The sequence below is a fragment of the Python bivittatus genome, unplaced genomic scaffold (genome assembly GCF_059951505.1).
Source record: "Python bivittatus isolate LINGU-HERP-01145 unplaced genomic scaffold, Pbiv_v1 ctg000080_np1212, whole genome shotgun sequence".
NCBI classification, from domain to species: domain Eukaryota; kingdom Metazoa; phylum Chordata; class Lepidosauria; order Squamata; family Pythonidae; genus Python; species Python bivittatus.
Window position 1 is genome coordinate 63,181,631 of NW_028277035.1, and position 22,068 is coordinate 63,203,698.

General features: G+C 48.3%; 1 long non-coding RNA gene across 2 annotated transcripts in view; it reads right to left on the bottom strand.

Moving 5' to 3' along the window:
* LOC112542133 (uncharacterized) overlaps positions 1-22,068 on the bottom strand; it is a 48,210-nt gene that overhangs the window by 20,695 nt on the left and 5,447 nt on the right. For both annotated transcript variants that reach the window (XR_015794907.1, XR_015794908.1), the window contains exons 2-3: positions 1,845-2,858; positions 695-819 (exon numbers count right to left, since the gene is read on the bottom strand). This is a non-coding gene — a long non-coding RNA (uncharacterized LOC112542133). The remainder of the gene's footprint in view (positions 1-694; positions 820-1,844; positions 2,859-22,068) is intronic.

The window sequence follows — 22,068 nt, forward strand, 5'->3', positions numbered from 1 at the left end:
AAGAACTTTCAATCAGTATTATTGGTGAGTAGGTGAGAGGTTGAAAAACTGAAGATATACACACATGTTCTTAAATCCAAAAAGGTGGAAAAAGCAAATCCCAGAAATGATAGGTTAAAGTTAATACTGAGTGAAATTCTGAAAGAGACTACAATATTAAGCAGTTGGATTGTGAGAGTTTAGAAAAAGAAATCATTAGTAGAAACCATATAAAAAAGTAATCTCAGCCAGCCTTATCTCCCTTTGCAATAGATTTCAAATTCCGTATTAGGGAAAAACAGTTATGAGGACAACATGAAGTTCATGTAATAGAGTGCAAACTTTCAAGTTTTTGCAGAATTTTTCATTAGCAATGATAGTAAATAAACAAAAAATGGGGGGTAGTGAGGTGGAAATGCTTAGTGTTGAGACTGTGGAGTCTGTATTTATTGTTATTATTTCTTAGATTTATATGCCACCTGACTCCCAGTGACTCTGGACAGTTTACAAATGATTTAGAAGTAAGATTGTAGGAGACTGCAGACATTCAGATGAAGTTATCCGTACCAGACAGTCTGCTGGTTTCAAGTTGTGAAAAACACTAGTCAGTTTACTTTATTTTCAACAAAACTTCTGACAATATTTATCATAATATCCTTCTTGATAAGTTGGTAAAAGTCATTGCTGCTTTTAATTCTATGCTAGGCCTACTTACCAATATCTTTCTTTCAGCATGGAGGAAAGGCTTAAATGGCAGGTTACTGGGTTCTGTTTGAAGCCCTGTGCAGTTTTTATAAATGATTTGGATGAATGTTAACCAAATGTTCAGGTAACATGAACCTAGAAGGAATGATTAATACCAAACAAGACAGCATTATATTTCTAGAATCTTGACAGGTTTGAGTGCTGGGCCCAAACTATCTAAAGGATATTTAACGGAAATATACTGTCCTGAATTTATTTATTTTTTAAAAAAACAATGGTACAAATGAGAACTGAGTGGATAGCAGGACACGTAAAACACAATTAAACATTAGGGTTATGCAAATCATTTGAAGAGGTGCTTTGCTGTAGGTAGTAGCATAAACAAACAACCTTTCTTCAAAGTGTTAAAGCAGCTACGCCCTTTGCAAAACCTGAGGTTGCTTCGAAAGCTGTTCCCAGTGCTCTCTGCGTGCAGAGCCACTGATCCTAGCAGAAATGTTTTTGATATACGCAGTTGCAACTAGCACACTTTTGAAACCCTGAAAAGTGGGGCTTCCTTCATGCTAACCCACCTTTGTGAAACATCTGTTTCAAATGCTTTTCACAGCTATACTAGACATTTTAGTTGATCACAAGCTGCTGAACAAAAAGCTGCAGTGCAACATATCTGCTAAAAAAGTTAACACAAAATACATTACGTTACATCACAGAAGCATAGCATCTAAATAAAAAACACCCTCTATTCTGCACAGATCCAGCTGCCCCTGAATTACTGCATTTGAATCAGGGAACTGTATTTCTAGAAGAACATTAACAAACTCACATTTTTCCCTGAAGATAATCAAAGGCCATTAAAAGAGTAGGGTACCTTACTTAAAGCAGAAGTACACCTGGCCAGCAGATACAAAGTTCAAGTGTCCTGCATAATGACCCTGATAGAAGGACAGACAGCTGATAAGGCAAAGCAAGCATATTTCTCCAACAGCTAGAAATCTGAAAGGAGATATTTAAAGTCAAATTCTTGGAGTCCGCACCCAAGGCTCAGATGCAAATATCAGAGAATGTTTGCAGATGCTTCTGTGGCTGAGAAAGGTTTTACTTATGAGAGGTCTATTACTCATGAAAAATTCTGTTTCTCAAGAATGCACTCCTTTACTCACCCTTCAATTGAGTTTATATCCTACGTTGTCCAGTACTAAGTAGCAGGTCATCTTGTGATTCAACATCAGAAGCAGATATAAAGAGCAGGTCCAAAAGGAATTTAATTCAGTAGAAGATCTTCCCATTTCTGCCATAGGAGCAACTTGCTGTTCAAGCCTAACTTGGAGAGCTTCAGTTCTTCCTCTGAAAAAGAATCTGTTGAGGATAGATGTATGTTTAGCTGTAAGGGAAGCCTTGATAGCAGTATTCAGCTATCCCAGGTTCTTTCACAGAGAAGATAGTGAAAAACTCGTCTTCTGTTGATCCCAAGGGCAGGACTAAAACCAAAAGGTAGAAATTACAGGGAAGTAGATTTCTGCTGAAGAAAGAAGACACTTCCTTAAAGGTAAGAAGTTTTGACAGGGGAAGAGACAGCTTAAGACAATGTTTAAGCAGAGGGTGGACTGCCCTCAGTCAAATGTGCTGTAGCTGGATTCTGCATGAGATTGGGGTTTGAACTAGAAGCCTGGAGTGGACTTTATCTCTATGATTCTATGCTATTAGCCCAGTTGAGAGAAGGGATTGCTCTTAATAAAGGCTGCCTGATACAATCACAGAAGCACTCATGGATTCTTGGCATGAATGCAGCAGTACCAGGAGACAATCAGACCAACATGACCTTCCCTGCAGCATGTCATTCACTAGCTGGTTGGACTGGCATTTTTCTATCTCCTATCTACTGTGCAGCCAACATGATTCATGAACTCATCAGGGCTTCTTCAATTCTGTCTGGTATTAGCTTCAATGTTTGACATTGTTTAAATTCACCTTTTTAAGCACTTAAAAAATCCTTCATGGTGATAGAGAAACATTTAAGATTGTAAATTATTACAAAAGACTATAATATCCAATTGACTGTGCAAGGTTATATATGCTTTCCTACCTGTATCTCCTTATGTCCCCATGTTCCTTTTCATACAAGGGCAGCTTCAGGGACCTCTAAACAGAGGGCCAGCATCTTCCTTGGTGTTGTTCTAAACAAAACATTTAATCATGTTACACCTAAACATTACCTTCTCTGTATGAACAAAGAAAAGATATGTGAGAAATGGAACAGATAGACTGGGAATAAGGAGGGGAAAAAGAGAAAAATTCTAATGGGTGTTTTTGTAAAAAGCTCATTCAAGGACTATCATTCTTATTTTTGATAAAGGCTATAAAGAAAATATCAGAAGAGATTGAGTAGGTTATAGTATTAAATCATATTTTCTTCCATATCCAAACCAATTGGCCAAATTTATAACTGAAAACTCTGGTCAAATGACCTCCTTTGAAATCCAGTCAACTGCAGGAGAGAGATACTGTAAAGCACAATGTGCAATTTCTTTTCAGGTTGAGGGTCACACTTGGTTTTTGAAGGAAATTAGGGAAGGCCATGACAAACTAAATTTAATTTCACTTTAAGTTAAGAGTAATTATTTAAATACAGTCAATATGATTACTCTGTGTGTCATGCTAAAATTACTAATTTGTGACAAATTTTGGAGAAGTTCTTGGAGCCGCACCTACAGATCCAATATGGTGTAATGGTTAAGACATTGGATAAGAACTGGTGAGACTTAACTCCATAGTCTACCCTCACTGGGTGAGCTCACTGGGGAATCTCTAAGCCTCACCTATTTCACCAGATTGTTGCTGTGAGGAAGGGACTGCTATTATTCTGCTTTCAAAGGCATTATGCATTGTTGATACCTTAGGTTTCATGCCCTTGTTCTACAATGCATAGTAACCCAAATATAACTTTTACTGATGTGATGCTTTTTGAGTAGCAATGAGTGTGAGAAGGCAGGGAGAAGTGAGGGCCTCAAACGAACCATGTTTGCTAGGGGAGAGCGCTGTGCACCATGGGGCAGCCTTGGGGGGGACGGCAGGAGGGAGGATGGGCAGAAGGCACACTCGCACCAGAGTGGAGAGGGACGGCAGGAGGGAGGAAAGACTGCAGGCAAAAGGCACGTTCGCACCAGAGTGGAGAGAAACGGCAGGGGGCGGCTGTCGGGTCAAGTGGGGATTGGAATGTGTATTGCGCTGATTGAGTGGAATGTCTGCGGTTTTGCGGTTAATTAGCGGCGCTCCGGGGCGGTAAAAAAGGTGAGATTGTGAGCCAAGCCCTCGTAGGAGGGGGAGGACAGATAGGGGGTATAAAAACCTGTCAGACCTTGCTTCGGGGTTCCTCCATTGCTGCGGGAGGGACCCACCTTTGCAAATGTGCCCAATAAAAACTCTGTCTACTGGACAACCGAACCCGTGTCTGTCGTTTTCTGACAAAATTGGCGAGCCAGCCAGGAGTCCTCGACGTGGACCGGACTGTGGGGAACCGGTGAGTAATCGGCCGTAACACCCCGTTGAGGTGTCTCCCGTTTTCCCTGGAGTTGGGTCCGGGACGGGACTCCAATCGCCAGTCAGACAGAAGTAAAGAGGAAGTCGGCCGACGAGGGGACCTCCGGGAGGTCTGGTGAGTACAACCTACCCATAATCTCGGGGAGATTAGCGTGGTTACGAGGCGTTGGACGCCGCAAGGGGACAGAAGAGTCCGGGAACTTCTGTAAGGTGGGAAATGTAGTCAGGAAGGATGGGTAAGGCGCAGAGTAAGAGTGTAAGGCCAGGGGCCAGTGGGAAAAACGCAGTAGGGGGAATCCCCACGGATTCTCCATTAGGACAATTGTTGCAACAATGGGAGACACCCTGGTTGTGTCCATTCACCAGGGGTCTGGAAAAACCGACCATGATAACTTTGTGCACTAAAGAATGGCCAAAATATCCACTAGTGGACCCCGAATTCCCCTACCATTGGGATACTCTTGGAATCCCCAGTAATTACTGGGTGACCCAACTAAAAAACTACATTGTGGAGCATAAAATGTTAACACAGGAACCCTATGTGGAAGTCTGGTTCCATGTTCATTGGGAGGGGCCTCGACCCAAGTTAGCCAAAATTTTTGTCCAAAAAGAACAGGAGGATGAGGAGGACCTCTGGCTGACTGGACCTCAATGGGGGCCGCCACCTCCTCCTCCTCCTCCTCTTCCTACCGCTCCCCCTCCAGCGCCCCCACCCTATCCAGGGCTGCAGAAAGAGCTGGACCAGCTGAACCAAGACATTCAGAACTTGCCCTTTAGTCTAAGGTCGGCCAGTGCCTTCCCCGTCCGGGAAGTCCCGAACGGAACGAACGCACAGGGGGTGACCGTCACCAGTTACGTAACGGTTCCCATCAAACCCAGTGAGTTGAGGGAATTAAAAAAGACCCTCCCTCGTATGCAAGAGAACGCCCATACCGCCGCCGAACAATTGGAACTTTTTCTCGGCCCGGTGGAATATTCCTGGGGGAACTGAATTACATTTTAGCCCACCTCTATAGGCCAGAAGAGAGGGGCCAGATTCGGCGAGCTGCGCTCGGGGCTTGGGAGCGAAGGAATGCAAATGTCCCAAATGCCCCGGCCGCGAATACTAAATTCCCTCTGGCAGACCCAAATTGGGATCCCAATAATGCTGAACATCGGGAGAACATGAGAGGAGTTTCCCCCTGTACGACTAGAGGGGTTATGGTTCCCCAACTGGGACCCACGGGATTGCGAAATCCCGGGGCGCGTCGGTATCGGTGATGGGGGTGGGAGGCTCTCCGGTCAAGGCAAACGTACTGGAGGAAGTGAGACTGGAGTGGAATGGGAAGGAGGTAACTGCAGATGTGTTACTGATCCCACAGGCGAGAGTGAACCTGCTGGAAAGGGATCTAATGGGTAGTCTAGGAATGGAGTTGTGGAATGTGGAACAGGCAGAAAGGATGTGTTTGTTGCGGGAGGCGGACGTGGAGGTAGTGAACCCTGAGGTATGGGCAGGAGAAGGGGGGGCGGGTCGGTTTCGCATAGCCCCAATTAGCATCCCCTTGAAACCAGGGGTGACGGGTTTGCGGCAAGCCCAATACCCGCTGTCCCGGGATGGGAGGCGCGGGCTGAAGCAACAACTGAGATGGACGGTGCTGCCCCAGGGGTACACCGAGAGCCCCCTCTTGTTTGGACAGGCATTGGAAGAGAAACTCCAGGGGTTCCGGGCCCCGGGGGGTTCTCAGGTGCTGCAGTATGTGGATGATTTGTTGGTGTCTGGAGAGAAGGAAGTAAAGGTGAGAGAAGACTCAGTGGCTTTATTGAACTGGTTGGCTGAGGAAGGATTGAAGGTGTCAAAAGGGAAGGTCCAATTTGTGGAAAGGGAGGTCAAGTATTTAGGACATGTACCCCGGAAGGGCGAGAAGTTGATTGATCCTTCTCGGATACAGGGGATAATGCAGTTGAAGCCCCCTCATACTAAAACGGAGGTGCGGCGGTTTCTGGGTCTAGTAGGATATTGCCGGCTATGGATAGATGAGTACATGAGCAAGGCTCAGTTTCTGTATGCGAAGTTGAAAGGATCATCTGACAGGGTAGAATGGACAGAGAGGGACACAGAGAAGTGGGGAGAATTACGAAGGAGCCTGGTGACGGCCCCGGCTCTGGCTCTACTGAACCTGGCCCTCCCCTTTCACCTGTACGTTACAGCCCATGGGGGAACCGCCATTGGAGTGCTGACTCAGAGACGGGCTGGGAAATATCAACCAGTGGCCTTCCTGAGCAAAGCCCTAGAACCGGTGGTGAGGGGATGGCCGACTTGTGTGCAGGCAATGGCTGCCGCTGCTGTGCTAGTGACAGAAGGGAAAAAACTCACTTTTGGGAGCCCCATGTTTGTCCATTCACCCCATCAGATCTTAAGTGTGCTTAGTCAGCAGGCGGCTGCTTGGATGACAGAAGGAAGGATGTTGAAATATGAGACAGTTCTCCAGATAAGTCCTGATGTGGTGGTAGGAACAGACAGGAATTTGAACCCAGCGGAGTTTCTTGCGGGGGAGCGGAAAGAATGGGAGCCGGCGGAGCACGAGTGCTCCACCCTGTTGCAGCTGCAAACAAAGACCCGGGAGGACCTGCAGGAGGTCCCGCTGGAGGAGGGTGAGGTCTGGTTTGTGGATGGGTCTAGCCGAGTAGAGCAGGGACAAAGGAAGTCAGGATATGCGATAGTGACGGCGGAGGGAGAGACAATAGAGAAGGGGGCACTACCAGCGGACTGGTCGGCTCAGCTGTGTGAAGTGCACGCTTTGAAACGGGCACTAGAGTTGGGAAAGGGAGTGTCCCTCACCGTCTACACAGACTCGCGATACGCCTGGGGAGTAGTGCACACTTTCAGGAAAATTTGGCTGGAACGGGGTTTACTCACAGCTGCTGGAAAGGGAAGGTTGCAGGGAGGAAGCAGGTCATTGGGTTACAATTGAGGGGACCCCAGTAGTGAGCCGTGCTGACATGAGGGGGATGGTGGAGAAACTGCACGAAGGGTCTCACTGGGGGTGCAGGCTTTGGTAGACACTGTAAAGCCGTGGTACTGGAGCCTGGGGGTTCGATGGGAACTCCACACCCCTTGGCATCCTGACTCCAGTGGGAAAGTGGAAAGGGCCAACGGGGTGTTGAAGCAACATCTCACCAAACTGGGATTGGAAACAGGGCTATCTTGGACAAAGACACTTCCGGTTGCCCTGCTTCGAATGCGGACAGCCCCTCGCAAGGATGTGGGGGTCTCCCCGTTCGAGTTGATGATGGGAAGACCTTTCCTGGCTCCAATGGGAGAGCCTATCCCCGAGCTAAAGGATGCCTTCCTAAGAAAGTATCTCTTGGTACTGTCACAATCTCTCTTGTCTCTAAGAAAACAGGGGCTCCTCGCTCAACGGCCCCCTTGCTGAAAGACCAACACCCCCACAAGCCAGAGGATTGGGTCCTGATAAAGACGTGGAAGGATGAGAAGCTGAAACCATCTTGGGAGGGACCATACCAAGTTCTCCTGACAACTGAATCAGCGGTTCGGACCTGACAGGGGGGTTGGACCCACTACCATCGGGTTAAGCGAGCTCCCGACCCCTGACCATGGACTGCCCAACCGGGAGACGGACTCAAAGTAAAACTTAAAAGGAACTGAACTAAGGCAGGGGAGGAGATGACCAACATAAAGGCGTAGAATTGGCACAGACAGCTTTGATCACTGGGGATGATCCCCGTGGGGGGGGGGATGTTCTATCATTTTGGGTCTTCTCCCATACCAAGACCCTGGACTAATCAAAGGCAAATGGCTCTAAATCTCTTGGGGATAACCAATGCAACTCAATGTGTATATTTCAACAATACCCAGAACTGTACCCCCCGTTGCCCTCAAAAGGTCCTGCTTTCACTTGTGGAGGGGTCTATAATATCCCTTACGCCTCAACCCCTCTATACCTACCTAAAGGTTTCTTTTTGTTATGTGGACATGAAGCTTACACCTATGTTCCAGCCTATAGTTCAGGAGGCCCTTGTGCCATAGGGCGCCTGACCTCTCTATATGCCCTGCCTCCAATGCAAGCACACCCATCAAAAGAAAAAAGAAAAAGGGAGCTGCCATCTGATTGTGAGAGTGATGTGACACTCTTGTCCGAAACAGAAGCCATGGCTCTGGCCCTCTCCTTAGTAGGGGTTCCTGCACTAAGCGGAAGAGCTTACCTGGACCTAAGGAAGGTGGCCTGCCTCCTGGCTAAAAGTGTCAACCTTACATCCTCTCTCATTGCAGCCCTCACTGAAGAAGTCACTGAGATCAGGAGGGCGGTCATTCAAAATCGGATAGCTATAGACTATCTCCTATTAAGGGCAGGACAAGGCTGTGAATCTTTTCAAGGTCTTTGTTGCTTTAACCTAACCAACAATGAGAATTATATTGAAGCAAAACTAGCCAAGTTGAAGACCTTAGCCTCTCGCATATCCGAGGATCCAGAGGGATGGAATTGGTCGTGGCTCACTAGTTGGTTACCTACCTTTGCTTGGTTGAAACAACTTTCTGTGCTAGCTATTGGCTTCATTGCCTTACTGGTCCTAGTATGTTGCTTAATGCAATGTCTCCCTGCTTGTGGGAATTACCTGTCCCAGTGTGTGAAGCCCCGGGTCCGGGACGAGGGAGCAATCCTGTTAGCCAGGTTTGAGGCCCAACAGAGGCGTGAAAAGAAAAAGGGGGGATTGTGAGAAGGCAGGGAGAAGTGAGGGCCTCAAACGAACCATGTTTGCTAGGGGAGAGCGCTGTGCACCATGGGGCAGCCTTGGGGGGGTGGCAGGAGGGAGGATGGGCAGAAGGCACACTCGCACCAGAGTGGAGAGGGACGGCAGGAGGGAGGAAAGACTGCAGGCAAAAGGCACGTTCGCACCAGAGTGAAGAGAAACGGCAGGGGGCGGCTGTCGGGTCAAGTGGGGATTGGAATGTGTATTGCGCTGATTGGATTCGGAAAGTGGAATGTCTGCGGTTTTGCGGTTAATTAGCGGCGCTCCGGGGCGGTAAAAAAGGTGAGATTGTGAGCCAAGCCCTTGTAGGAGGGGGAGGACAGATGGGTATAAAAACCTGTCAGACCTTGCTTCGGGGTTCCTCCATTGCTGCGGGAGGGACCCACCTTTGCAAACGTGCCCAATAAAAACTTCTGTCTACTGGACAACCGAACCCGTGTCTGTCGTTTTCTGACATGAGGAACTTGATTCAGCCCAAGTATTAGGCTCTTCCTCTGTTTCAGAGACCAGATGATTCATTAAGGAGGGAGGAAATCTTACTTTTCTGAACTCCACAATATTTAGTTAATGGGAAGGAGCTAGCTGAAATTTTCCTTAAGGACAGTTCACTTTTCTCCTTTGAGAAAATGCTACTTCAATATTATCCGTACCTTGAAGAAATGGCTTCCTTGTGAGGAAACTGAGACGCCTTAGTTAAGTCCCTTTGGAACAGGTGGGGAAACCTGCCATATGTTTTCTACCTGTTTTAACCCACAGTGCACAATTTTTTGGGGTGGGGAAAAAGGATGTGAGCCACACATGACCTTTCAGTATTACACAAGGGACCACACTCCAAAAACTGGGTGGAGCAGAACAAAAAATAACTTTTAAAGTAAACTGAATTAAATTCTAGTAATGTGAACTTTATCATATGTTTTAGAATTTGTCTCTTCCATCACACCAACTCCAAAGCAGAACGTCTTTCATTCATAGCACTTCTTTTGTAATAAAGCCTTGCTCTGTTTTCTGTATGCTACATTAGAAACCTAGGCCTCTGCCTGCATTCCTTTGTGGGAACTGTAACCTTCTTTTCTCTGTCAATGCTCTGCACTTCTATGGCCTTTTCTGCCTCTCTGTTGTGCGTGGAGTGTTTTTGTTTTTAAGTTATTTAATTAAGCTTTAGATTGCAGGCCTTAGTGAGTTATGGCACAGCAGTGGTTTTAAATTGGTTTGACTAGAGACAAGTTAACAATTTTGGGGCTTCGGACATAAAGCACCTTGGGATATAAAGAAGATTTAAACCTTGCAGTAAAATGCACTGTAAGGAAATGGAGAATCCATTTCCTCTACCATCAAGACAGAGGAAAGCACCTCTCTTCCTTCTACTTTCAAATCCATGAATAGATTAGCTGTTCTTTTGACATTTTTGAACCTGTGATATCTTTAAATAAAGGGTAACTTTCATGTCTTATACCAGAAGGATTTTTTTTTTAATCCATTCAATTGTGTCTGATTCTTGGAGACTGCCTGGACTAGTTCCTGCAGTTTTCTTGGCAAGATTTTTCAGAAGTGGCTTGCCATTGCCTCCTTCCTAGGGCTGAGAGAAAGTGACTGGCCCAAGGTCACCCAGCTAGCTTTGTGTCTAGGCAGGACTAGAACTCATGGTCTCCCAGTTTCTAGCCTGATGTCTTTACCAGACTGGCTAGCTGTTTAAAATAAAAGATAACTCATGATGATAGTGTGAAGCAATGAAAATGTCAATCTAATATTTTACTCTTTCTTTGCCATCTCCTGGTGTAGAAATATTGTTCACAGAAATTTTCTTTTAAAAGCCAGTTTGGTTACATGACTGAAACCAAAAGATGTGTAGGATGTCCGTGTGAAAAGTGTAATGAAATCCTCCTCAAACGTTAGCTATATCAGTGTTTTCTAAAACACTTAATATATTGTTTAAATGTCAGTTCATTATTAAATGTGTAGATTTTTTGAGGTGTAATAACCATGTAATTGATGGCATCTATTCCACAGCTAAACCCTGGCAAATAAGTTCCCATAATTAGTTGGTATTTACCTCACATCCTATTAAATTTAATGAGTTCGATTAATGTGTACATAGGGGCTTTGTTTTTAATGTCAGTATGAATTCCTCAAGATGACTTGGGCTAGCCTAGATTCAGGAGGCTTAATTGCTTAGGAAGGTATTGAGAGCAAGGGTCAGGCAGCACAACTGGACTGGCGGAGCATCTATTAAGGGTTGGCGGGAGGCTTCAGGGGGCGCATTCATCTGGCAGGAAAAGCACGTGCTGGTAATTCAATGGGCAATCATAATAGCATGACCCTGGCTACATCAGCTCTCTCATGAGCACTTCAGAGAAGGTGTGGTCTGCTAAAAGTTAATCTCAAGGGCACGGCAATAAATGTAGTCATGATTTGCCTAGATTTCTACATTAGGCCATTCATATGACAAAGCATTAGACCCTGCTATGTTGAATACTGCTGAACCCCACTGAGTTCAGTAAGATCATGAAATGTGTATGTCACTTTTCCACTGAACCTAATGGAACTGACAAGACATTAAATTTTTCTAGATCTATTTATATTATCTATTTAATTCTAGATGGCCCATACCAACAACTAGGGGTAGAGTGGTAAAATTGCATGTCAAAAACAGTGATCCCACAAACAAACAAACAAAAAAAATCTTTAAATTGCTGTTTTCAAACATTAAAAATTCAAATTAATGTTTACATCATACAATTAGACATTGTTGGAGGCCAGCTGAAAATGGTAATTTTTTAAAGATTTCTTGCTGGGCAGGGTGGAAAGCTGTCTCCATGAGTTCCAAGTGGCAAATGAATTGGCTGTCACTAGACCTCCCTAGAGGACTTCCCCATAGTGCTTCAATATAAGCAGTCACTGGTCCTTTTCATACATTTTTTATTTATTTTTTATTTATTTATTAGACTTGTCCCCGCCCATCTCCCCACAATGGGGGACTCTGGGCGGCTTACATCAAATTAAAATCATAAATACATGATTAAAAGTTATAAAAGCATCACACTTATAGAGATAAAAAAGAAATTAATACATGACTAACATGGAGCATAGTCACATGAAGGAAAAGGGAGCAGAGAAAGGAGTTGCACTGATGACCCTCTTCCTTCTATTGTGAAACCAGGCTAGGAGCACATTAAACATTCCTGCAAATATTCTCAGTGACATCCCCACTCTCTGGAACTCCTGTCCCTGAGGCATGTGCTTGACCCTGATGTTGCTCTTATTCAAAAGGCCCTGAGGATAACTCTCTTTCTATGGGCCTTTGGCCCTTAGTATGATTACGAGCAACTGCTGAGGTTTTATGGATTGTTAAATTATGTTCATATTTAGGTTTTGAGTTTGTTATGCATTGCTCAGTCTCTGCAATATTGAAGTGGTATACAAAAATTGTTAAGATACAAAAATTGAAGTGATATACAAAAATGTTCATTGAACTTGGATATAGAAATGAGCAATTGAAGACCTTTGAGTTTAACATTCAAATGTTGTGGCACACTTAGCTCAGCAATACAGTGTTAGCAGTGTGACGAAAGAACAGTGTTGTTCTTTCAGTTAATAACTGTCCCTCCCTGTGAATAAACACTCATTGCCCTGGGTATAAGAATACCATCACCAGAATTGGGAAAGAGCAAGACAATACTGTCTTGGTTGCATACTCAGGCCTGAATCCTAACCTTTCAGAATCTAGATAATCTACTTCTTCTAGAGTCCTTTGAAGTTGTTGCACAACCACCTTCTCCACAATCTTCCCCAAAAAGGGAAGGTTGGAAACTGGATGAAAATTGTCTAGCACCATTGGGTCCAGTGATGGTTTCTTGAGCAGAGGGGTGGACCACTGCCTCTTTAAGAGACAGTAGAACACCCCCTCTCTCAGAGAGGAATTAACCACTGCCAAGACTCACCCACACATCACCTCCCAGGAGGCTTTAGCCAACAAAGAGGAACATGGATCTAACACAGAGGTGGCTGAGTTAAAAGGCACCAGAACCCTGTCCATTTCATCAAACCCAACAGGATTAAACTTCTCCCAGATAATCAAGCCAGACCTTGCCCCAATCACCTCCACAGGACCTGCTACAAAGCCAGAGTCCAACATAGCATGAATCTGATCAACTTCATCCATCACATGTCTTGCAAATTCTTCAGTGTGACCCTGTAGATGAACCCCTGAGCCACCCTCTGAGTTTGTTTCTTCAATATTATTTTATTTAACTATATACACTATATAATTATAGATTTATTTTGTCTTATATTTTATACTACCCTCATCTGTCCCTAATTCACAGCTGTGAGGAAACTTACAGAAAAGGGAAAGTATGCTTGTCCTTGGCAGAAACATCAATCATCACTGGAGTTGAGTCTATATGAACATGTGAGCAATTCTATATTGCAACAGACTGGACATTCCCCAAGGCCAGCATTTTTCAACCTGATATTTGTGTTGGCTATGCTGGCTGGGAATTCTATGAGTTGTAGCCCAACATACCTAGAGGGAACCTGGTTGGAACACAGGTTGGCTTTTATCATGTACTTTGTTGGCTGAGGTTCTCTGTTGTCTCAAGCAGAGGGTTTTCCTCATTTTGGTCTGATCCTTAATCTAGAGACATATGGACTGAACCTGAGACTTGTGTCTGTTAAGGCTACACTACGTCATTGAGCTATAACTTTTGCACAAGATGTGCAGGGTTGGGATTCTCTTCCTTCCTGCAACAGAAACAGTTCACACTGAAATCTCATTACTGATTTATTCCCTTGCCTTTTTAAAATGGTTAATCATTCCTTGATCAACATAACTAGATGTCTTTAATTTTAGCAAAACAGAAGAGTGGATTTAGTGGGCCAGCATAACAATAAGTGCCTCATATTTTGGATATGTGCATGACTGGCATGGATGCAAAATAGAACACTAGGCAAAAAGGAAATGAGACTACTGCTTTTGCAAACTTGTCTCTGCTGTAATGGATTTATTGATCTTGTTTGTCTCAGGAGATACTTTAGAAATTAATCTTCCAAACCCAATTAAAGGTCTTTCTAACAAAGTAAAATCCTAGTTTTATTAAGATTACCCCCTACACATGATTTTCTGTCTCTGTACACAGTCCTTTCCCAGATGAATATACTCTCTTTTCTCTAGCATCAATAGAATGATGTTCGGCTTGATGAGTCAGTAGCAAGTGGGATTTAGTTGACAAGCGGTGCAGCTTTCCCCAATCTTCTGCTGGAGAACAGTTAACCTCTATTTCACCAGCTACCTAGTTGTGGCTCTGCCCATTGAGAAGCCAGAATATCTAGGGATGATAATTCAACATAACATTCAGGAATTTACCCTTCTCCTTGCATGACACAAAAATGACATGCCATGTTTGCCCCAGAATCAACATATGGTGTGGCAGTGCACAGTTTCTCTATGGAACTCACAAGGGGCTGATAGGCAACCATGTGGAGGAATGGAATTCATTAATTGAGTTGGGGGCAAGTCTCATCATCTTCCTACATAACTTTATGGTCTTAGTTTATTCTCTCAGAACTTCATTTGACTCTTGGACATATTAGCTGGATATCTCTTTCTTTTGTGATGGACATAGTACAAATGGAAGACCCATGCTATGCAGCATTTTTTAAAATTTATTTATTGGATTTGTTAAGGTCACCCAACTGCAAGAAGACTCTGTTTTTCCTTTACATCATCTAAGGGAGATGTAAAAGATATACAGGAAAAATTGTGTTTTATCAAAATGCCTTAGCAACCCAACAGCCTGTCTGCATTAGTTACTTTCAACATCACTGGGCTGGTTTGGCAATCCCAATTTTATCTCTGTGCTCACGATACTGGTCTTTCCCATTCCCAGATCATGATTTATGCAACCCACATTTCCCTATTGCAGAACAGTTGGCAGCCATAAGAGAATTTCTATTGCCACAGTAAGAGCTGGGCTCCATTATGGACTGCTAGTGAAGAAACACATTCCATAGTCTTAAATCCTCTTTGGGGATACCATTTTTATAATCTGTGTCCACAGGTTCTTAGTCCAGGAGTGCTCCTTGATCCTTAGCAGTTACTGGACTTGCTGTAGTCCCTCCTGTTCTAGTCAGATTTGGTGACAGCTATTTGCACATTGCTCTACATAGGTTTCCCTGGAAGTGTCTAGAAGTCAGAGTTCCAGTGGGTACAATGGCAGCTTAGTTGTCTCCATGAGAGAGGAGATGGCACTGCACCTGGATTGGTGGCTGGCAGCAAGCACTGGCCGCCCAACTTGCTCTGGATTAAGGAGGAAGCGAGAAATCAACCCATTCAGCGTCCAGGGTGACCGTTCTTTGTAAGTTAATCACAGAAACGGAAACTACTGTGAATGGCTTGCAAGCGAGCAGCAGGGAGGTGGGGATCCATCTTCATTCATAGTTGTGGTGCAGCCTAGATATGGACACAAGAGTCAGCCAAACCCCATTGCTAAATCACTTTGGAATATAACTATTTTTCAATGTAAGAGAGACCTTTCTTTGCATCAGATAAGTAATTTGCTTTATGTTTTTTCATTATTTGTGGGACTATAACTTTAAAAGAAGAATTAGAGTTTTACTGTAATTTGAACAATTCACAGAAAGCTGGAAGATAAGAATACAAAAAAGATATAAAAGTTACTTATGGTGAAAGGGGAAGATTTATTTGTTAAAAATTAAATTTTGCAAAACCCTATCTGTATTAATTAGATTTGATTTTTCTATGGGAATTTTTTTTCCTGTGTTATGCTTGTTGATTGGCTGGATTTTCAAAAGAGAGGAAGATAGTAATTTGAGCCCTCTATGTATGTTTGGCTGGTGTGGCCCGTAATTACACTGTGAAAGCACTAGAGGGTGTGAACTGTCTGCTTACTTTCACTTATACAATACCTACAGTTGCTTGCTTTGAGGGGAAAAAATGGCTAGAGGAGGCCCTTTGGAGCAGCCATTAGAAGATAAAATGACTTCTTTAAGTTTACTCCAATCAATGTTTGATGAATTAGGAGCTAAATGCAAGCCCCTTGAAAAAAAGATAGAGGAAAGATTGGATAAGATGGTTAATTTTGAAATGGAAGTAGAGACTGATTTGAATGTGGATTTGGAGTTTAAAAAAAACCTAGATTATGGAGGTGGTATGAACAAAGATGCTGCGGTGATCTTGTTTCGCTGCCTGCGGCCCCGTTCATTGTTGGCTCGCGCCGTTATCAGTGTATAGTTAAAGCTTCCGCTGCGGTTTTCCTGTTTGGCTGGGCGCAGGTGGCCCATTAATTAGCGGCGCTTTCAGTTCCTCTTTTCCTCGCTAGCTACCGCTGGTGGAGTTCGTGTGGTCTGGCTGCGAGCTTCCCTGAAGCCCCGTGCTGACCGAACCTGACATACTGCCCCCCTGAAGACAACTCCCCCCCTGACTTTATTTCGGTTTCCCGGGGTATTTATTGTAAAAGTCCCGCACTAGGTCCGGCGCTCTTATGTGGGTTTTGCTTACCCATTCGCTGTGGGACTTGGGAAAATGTTTCCATTGCACTAGGAGCTGGACCTGCCCCTTGTGCCTCCGGGCGTCCAGTATCTGGTTGATCTCGAAATGCTGCTCCCCACCGACCATGATGGGTGGTGGCACCCCCTCTGCCTTGTGCCAGGCGTTCCCCGGCTGGTGCAGCTTTAGCAGGCTGCAATGGAACACCGGGTGGATCTTCCCGAGGCTTTTCGGGAGCGTCAGCCTGACGGTTACTGGATTGATGACCTCTGCAATGGGGAACGGCCCCACAAACCTCGGGCTGAGTTTTTTCGATGTCTGGTGCGTCTTTAGGTTTTTGGTTGACAAATACACCTGGTCCCCCACTTTCCACTGCCCCTCGGGGAGTCTCTTGCGGTCCGCGTGTTTTTTGTAATCGGCTTTGGCTCTCTGCAATGCCGCGTGCACCGCTCGCTGGGTGGCATCGATTTGGGCGAACCAGGTGTCCAGGGAGTTGATTTGGGATTCCAGCTGAGGCAACTCCGGCATGGGGACGAAGTCTCTCCCGGTGGCTACTTTGAATGGAGAAAAGCCGGTACTCTTGTGGACGGCGTTATTGTATGCTACTTCCGCGAATGGCAGTAGCTCCGCCCAATCGTCCTGTTGGTGCCCCACATAGCAGCGCAGGTACTGTTCGAGCCCCCCATTCAGGCGTTCCGTGGCTCCATCCGTCTGCGGATGCGCTGCGGAGGAAAGGGCTTGCTTCGTCCCCACCCGCTTCAGGAACTCCCTCCAGAACTGCGCGATGAAGTTGCCACCCCGATCGCTGACGACCCGTCGGGGCGCGCCGTACAGCCGGTAAATATGTTGCACGAACAGCCTCGCCAACCTCTCTGCCGTGGGGACTCGCCGGCACGCTACAGTGTGCTTGTTTGGAGAATAAGTCCGTAACCACCCAAATGGCGGTCTTCCCCTTACTCTCCGGGAGCTCTACTATGAAGTCCATGGCGATCTCTTGCCATGGGCCGTCGGGCTCCGCTACTGACTGGAGTAACCCCCTGGGCTTGCCTTTGGCCCCTTTCGCCGTCGCGCACACTGGGCAACCCCCCGAGTATGCCTCCACGTCCTTCCGGAGTGTTGGCCACCAGAACTGCCGCCGAATTAAGTGGAGCGTCTTCATGAAGCCGTAATGCCCCGCGTTCCAGCTGTCGTGGGCTCTTTCCATGACCTCCCGTCGGCACCCCTCGGGCACGTACAACTTCCCTTCGTGCCACCACAAACCCTCTTGGCTGGTTAGCGCTTCTCGGTTTTGCTTGAGCCAAGCGTCCCGCTCCGCCGCCTCCGCAAACTCTTGCTTTACCTCAGGCGCTGCGTCCCGTCGCTCCCCCTTGGTCTGGCTCCGGGTCACCGCCTTTGCAGCCAGCCTGCTGGCAGGGATGATGGAGTCCACGATCTCCTCTCGTAGGCTGGCATGCTGGGGCATGCGAGACAACCCATCTGCCAGGAAGTTGCGCTTCCCGGGGATGTGTTTTAGGGTGAACCTGAACCTCCTGAAGTATTGGGACCACTGTGCCTGTTTGGGGGATAGCTTACGCGGGGCCTTCAGGGCCTCGAGGTTCTTGTGGTCTGTCCACACCTCGAATGGTTCAGCTGCCCCCTCCAATAGATGCCTCCACGTGGCTAGCGCCCACTTGATGGCGTACGCCTCTTTCTCCCACACCATCCACCTTCTCTCTGTCTCTGTGAATTTGCGGGAGGCGTAGGCGCATGGGTGGATGGCCCCCTCCGGGCTGGGCTGGAGCAGGACCGCCCCCGTTGCCACGTCTGACGCATCTGCTTGGATGATAAACCACCGATCTGGGTTGGGATGGCACAGGATCGGCTCCGCTGTGAACCGCCGTTTTAGCTCCTCAAATGCCCCCTGGCATTCTGCAGTCCACGCAAGTGTCATGCTGGGCTTGGGGGGTTTTCCAGTGCCCTTGGTTTTTAGCAAGTCTGTTAGGGGAAGGGCGATTTGGGCGAAGTTCGGGATAAACTGTCTGTAGAAGTTCGCAAACCCCAAGAAGCTTTGAAGTTGCCTCCGGGTTCGCGGCGCTTCCCAGCCCAGAACATCCTTTACTTTCGCCGGGTCCATCTCAATTCCCCGACTGGATATCCGGTAGCCGAGGTAGTCCAGCTGCTCCCGATGAAACTCGCATTTTGATAGCTTCACGTACAGCTGCGCCTTCAGCAGTCTCTGGAGCACCGTGCGCACCAGGCTCACGTGCTCCGCCAGGGTTTCGGTGTAGATGAGGATGTCGTCCAGGTAGACCAGGACGCCCCGGTAGAGTAGGTCATGCAGCACCTCATTTATTAGCTGCATAAACACCCCCGGGGCCCCTTTTAATCCGAACGGCATAACAGAAAACTGGTAGCTTCCGAGCGGCGTGTTGAACGCCGTTTTCCACTCATCTTTAGCGCGGATCCTGACCCTAAAGTAAGCTTCGCGCAAGTCCAGTTTTGTGAACACCCTCCCCTTAGATAGGTGCGACATTAAGTCCTTCATCAGGGGGAGGGGGTATTTGTACTCGGTGCTGATTGCGTTCAGCCCCCGGTAGTCCACGCACATCCGGAGCGAGCCAGCCTTCTTCTCCCGGAATAGTACCGGGGCCGCTAATGGTGACTTCGTGGGTTGGATGAATCCCCGCGCTAGGTTCTTGTCTATGAACTCCCGCAGAGCCCCCATCTCCCTCATTGACAGGGAGTACCTTTTCGGTTTGGGCAGCATTGCCCCTGGCTCTAACTCGATAGCGCAATCACTGGGTCGGTGTGGAGGGAGCTGGTCAGACTCCTTCTCCCCGAACGCCGCCGCCAGGTCTCGATATTGCCTCGGGATTCCGCTGCTCGTTGTGGGTTCCCCGGACTCTGTCTCTCGTTTTGCAGTTGTTCCGCCAGTCGCTGCTGCCTCCCCATGCCTCGGGATCGTTGCGAGTCTCCGGGGTTCCGGCGCTGCTGTTGCTGCTGTTGCCACCCGGGTCTCGGGCTCCGTCTGCTCTCGCCTCGTCTCCCTGTGCCTCGGATCCTCCACTTGCCCATCTGTGGTTGCGGTTGCTCCCGTTGCCACGGCCCGGTCCCCTCTGCTCTTGCACTCCGCCGGCCTGTCGACCCCGAATCGCACTGCCTCCGCTGTCCAGTCGACCCGTGGGTTCCGTTGCCACAGCCACGCCAAGCCGAGCACCACCGCGTAGTCGGCCACCGGGACCACCACAAATCTTAGTTCTTCCCGGTGGCTCCCGATCGTCATCTGGACCGGCTCGATGTAATACTGAGCTGCCCCCCCCCCTGCCAGTGTGCCATCTAGCTGGCTGAATGCAATGGGCTCCCGGAGGCGCCTCAGCTGTACTCCGAGTCCTGAGACCACAGCTGGGTGCATCAAGCAGTGGGTGCAGCCTGAATCCAGCAGCGCCCGCAGCTGTGCCTCCCCTCCGGATCTCACCCCCTGGATGTGTATCCTCACCCGGAACGGAGGGCAGTCCTCATCCCCGATTGGGTCCGCGCGCCTCGGTTCCCCTGCTCGCACTGGGATGCCGTTCAGTGCGAGCGCGCCTCGTTTCCTGCCGGCTCCGAGTCCTCTCCGGAGGACGCCGTCTCCGGGGTCGACCACCCCCGTCGTCCTCTTTCGGTCACCGCCGCCACTGCACTCTTCCGCAGTCGGTCGCCGGCCCTTTTCCTGGTAGGACGCGGGGGCTTGACTTCGGGCTGTGGTGAGGCTCCTTCCCGCTCTGTCAGGCACTGCGCCACTCGGTGGCCTCTGCCTCCACACCGGAAGCACAGGTTCGGGGTTCTGGTCGCCTCTCGCCCCCCGGTGGACTGCCGCCGACTGCTCCGCCTTTCCTCTGGGGGTCTCTCCCTCGGCCGGTCCCTCGTCTGGTCCCGTCGCCTCGCGCTTTGTTGAATCTGCCGCCACGCCGATTCCGCCGTTCCGGCCAGCCAGATCCAATCTTTCACTGTGGACGGGTCATCCCGTCCCAGTGTCCGCTCCAGGATCTCTGGATTGAGCCCCCTCTTAAAATACTTCACCCTCAGGGACTCCGGCCAGTCCGTGAGCTTCTCTACCAACCTCCGGAACTCCAGGGCGTACTCCGATACCGACTTGTCCCGCTGTCTGAACTGCAGGATGTCGTCCTCAACCCGCTTGGCGCTCAATGTGTCCTTGAATCTGTCCTGGAGCACCTGCATGAAGTCCGGGAAACTCCGCAGTTCCGCCGCGTTGGCGTCGTATAGTCCGATCACCCAGCTAGCCGCTTGGCCGTCTAACAGCTCGGCCACGTAGGATACTCTATCCTCGTCCCTAGCGAATAGGTGACCACCCCTCTGCATAAAACCCCTGACGTGCGTCAAAAAGTGCGGCAGCTGTTCAGGGTCCCCTGAGAACTTCCCGGTGATGCCTCGAAGTCTCAGGGCGTCCGCCGCCCGTCGGTCCACCGACCGGGGCATCGTGGGCGGTGCCGGCTGGGGTGCCGGACTGCCACCCCTGTTGCTCGTGCCATCGCTCACCGCCGATGGTCCCGCTCTCTGTAGCAAGGTCTGGAGCATCGCCTCCACGGCGTCTAGGCGCCGCTCGACCCTCTCCTCTAGTCGGGCGAGCTTCTCATCCCACTCGCGGTTCCGGGGCCCCGAACCCCGGGTCATCGTGACGCCTGAGCCCTTGGTTCACGCACATCGACCACCGCTCGGTTGGAGGGTCCCCGGCCCTGGCCGCTGTCCCGTCGCTCCTGGGTGGCTCTGACCATCCCTCCTCGAGCCTGGGTTCCTCGTGCTCCAGCTGACCCACGGATTCCTCGTCGCTGGTCATGCCTGTATTAGAAAGGGAAACGCTCCTCAGTGGTACCGGGTAGCGCTAACGATGAGTCCTGGCTTTATGTAAGGTTTGCCCCGTTCGACAGAGAAACTCTCGTGACACGTGTGGCTCACAAAAGAGATTTACTCATGCGTAACGTAGCAGTCACAAGCAAAGCCAGGACTGGCTTGGTACAATTGCATCACTCGTTATATTCCCCCCTTCCCGCGCTTTTTTCCGCCCCGCGATCGCGTTACCGCTGCGGATTATCGGCCCCCCAATAATCCCTCTTGATTGTCCATGATGGCAGGTTCGGTCAGGGTCCATTGTCCTTGATTGGCAGTCCCCTCCGGCTTGGGTTGGTCCCCCCCCGTTATGTGCAAGCCGGAGGGTTCTGTGCTGCGCGGTGATCTTGTTTCGCTGCCTGCGGCCCCGTTCATTGTTGGCTCGCGCCGTTATCAGTGTATAGTTAAAGCTTCCGCTGCGGTTTTCCTGTTTGGCTGGGTGCAGGTGGCCCATTAATTAGCTGCGCTTTCAGTTCCTCTTTTCCTCGCTAGCTACCGCCGGTGGAGTTTGCGTGGTCTGGCTGCGAGCTTCCCCGAAGCTCCGTGCTGACCGAACCTGACAACAATATCAAAGAGGATGCACAAAAAATGGAAAAGAGTGACTTGGAAAGACTTTTTATCTTGGATTTGCAAAAGGAATGTGTTGAACTGGTGAGGGAAGAGACAAAGAGAAATTACTGGGCTTGTTTCTGAGAGAAGACAAGAAGAGAATGATGGGGAATCAACTTGTA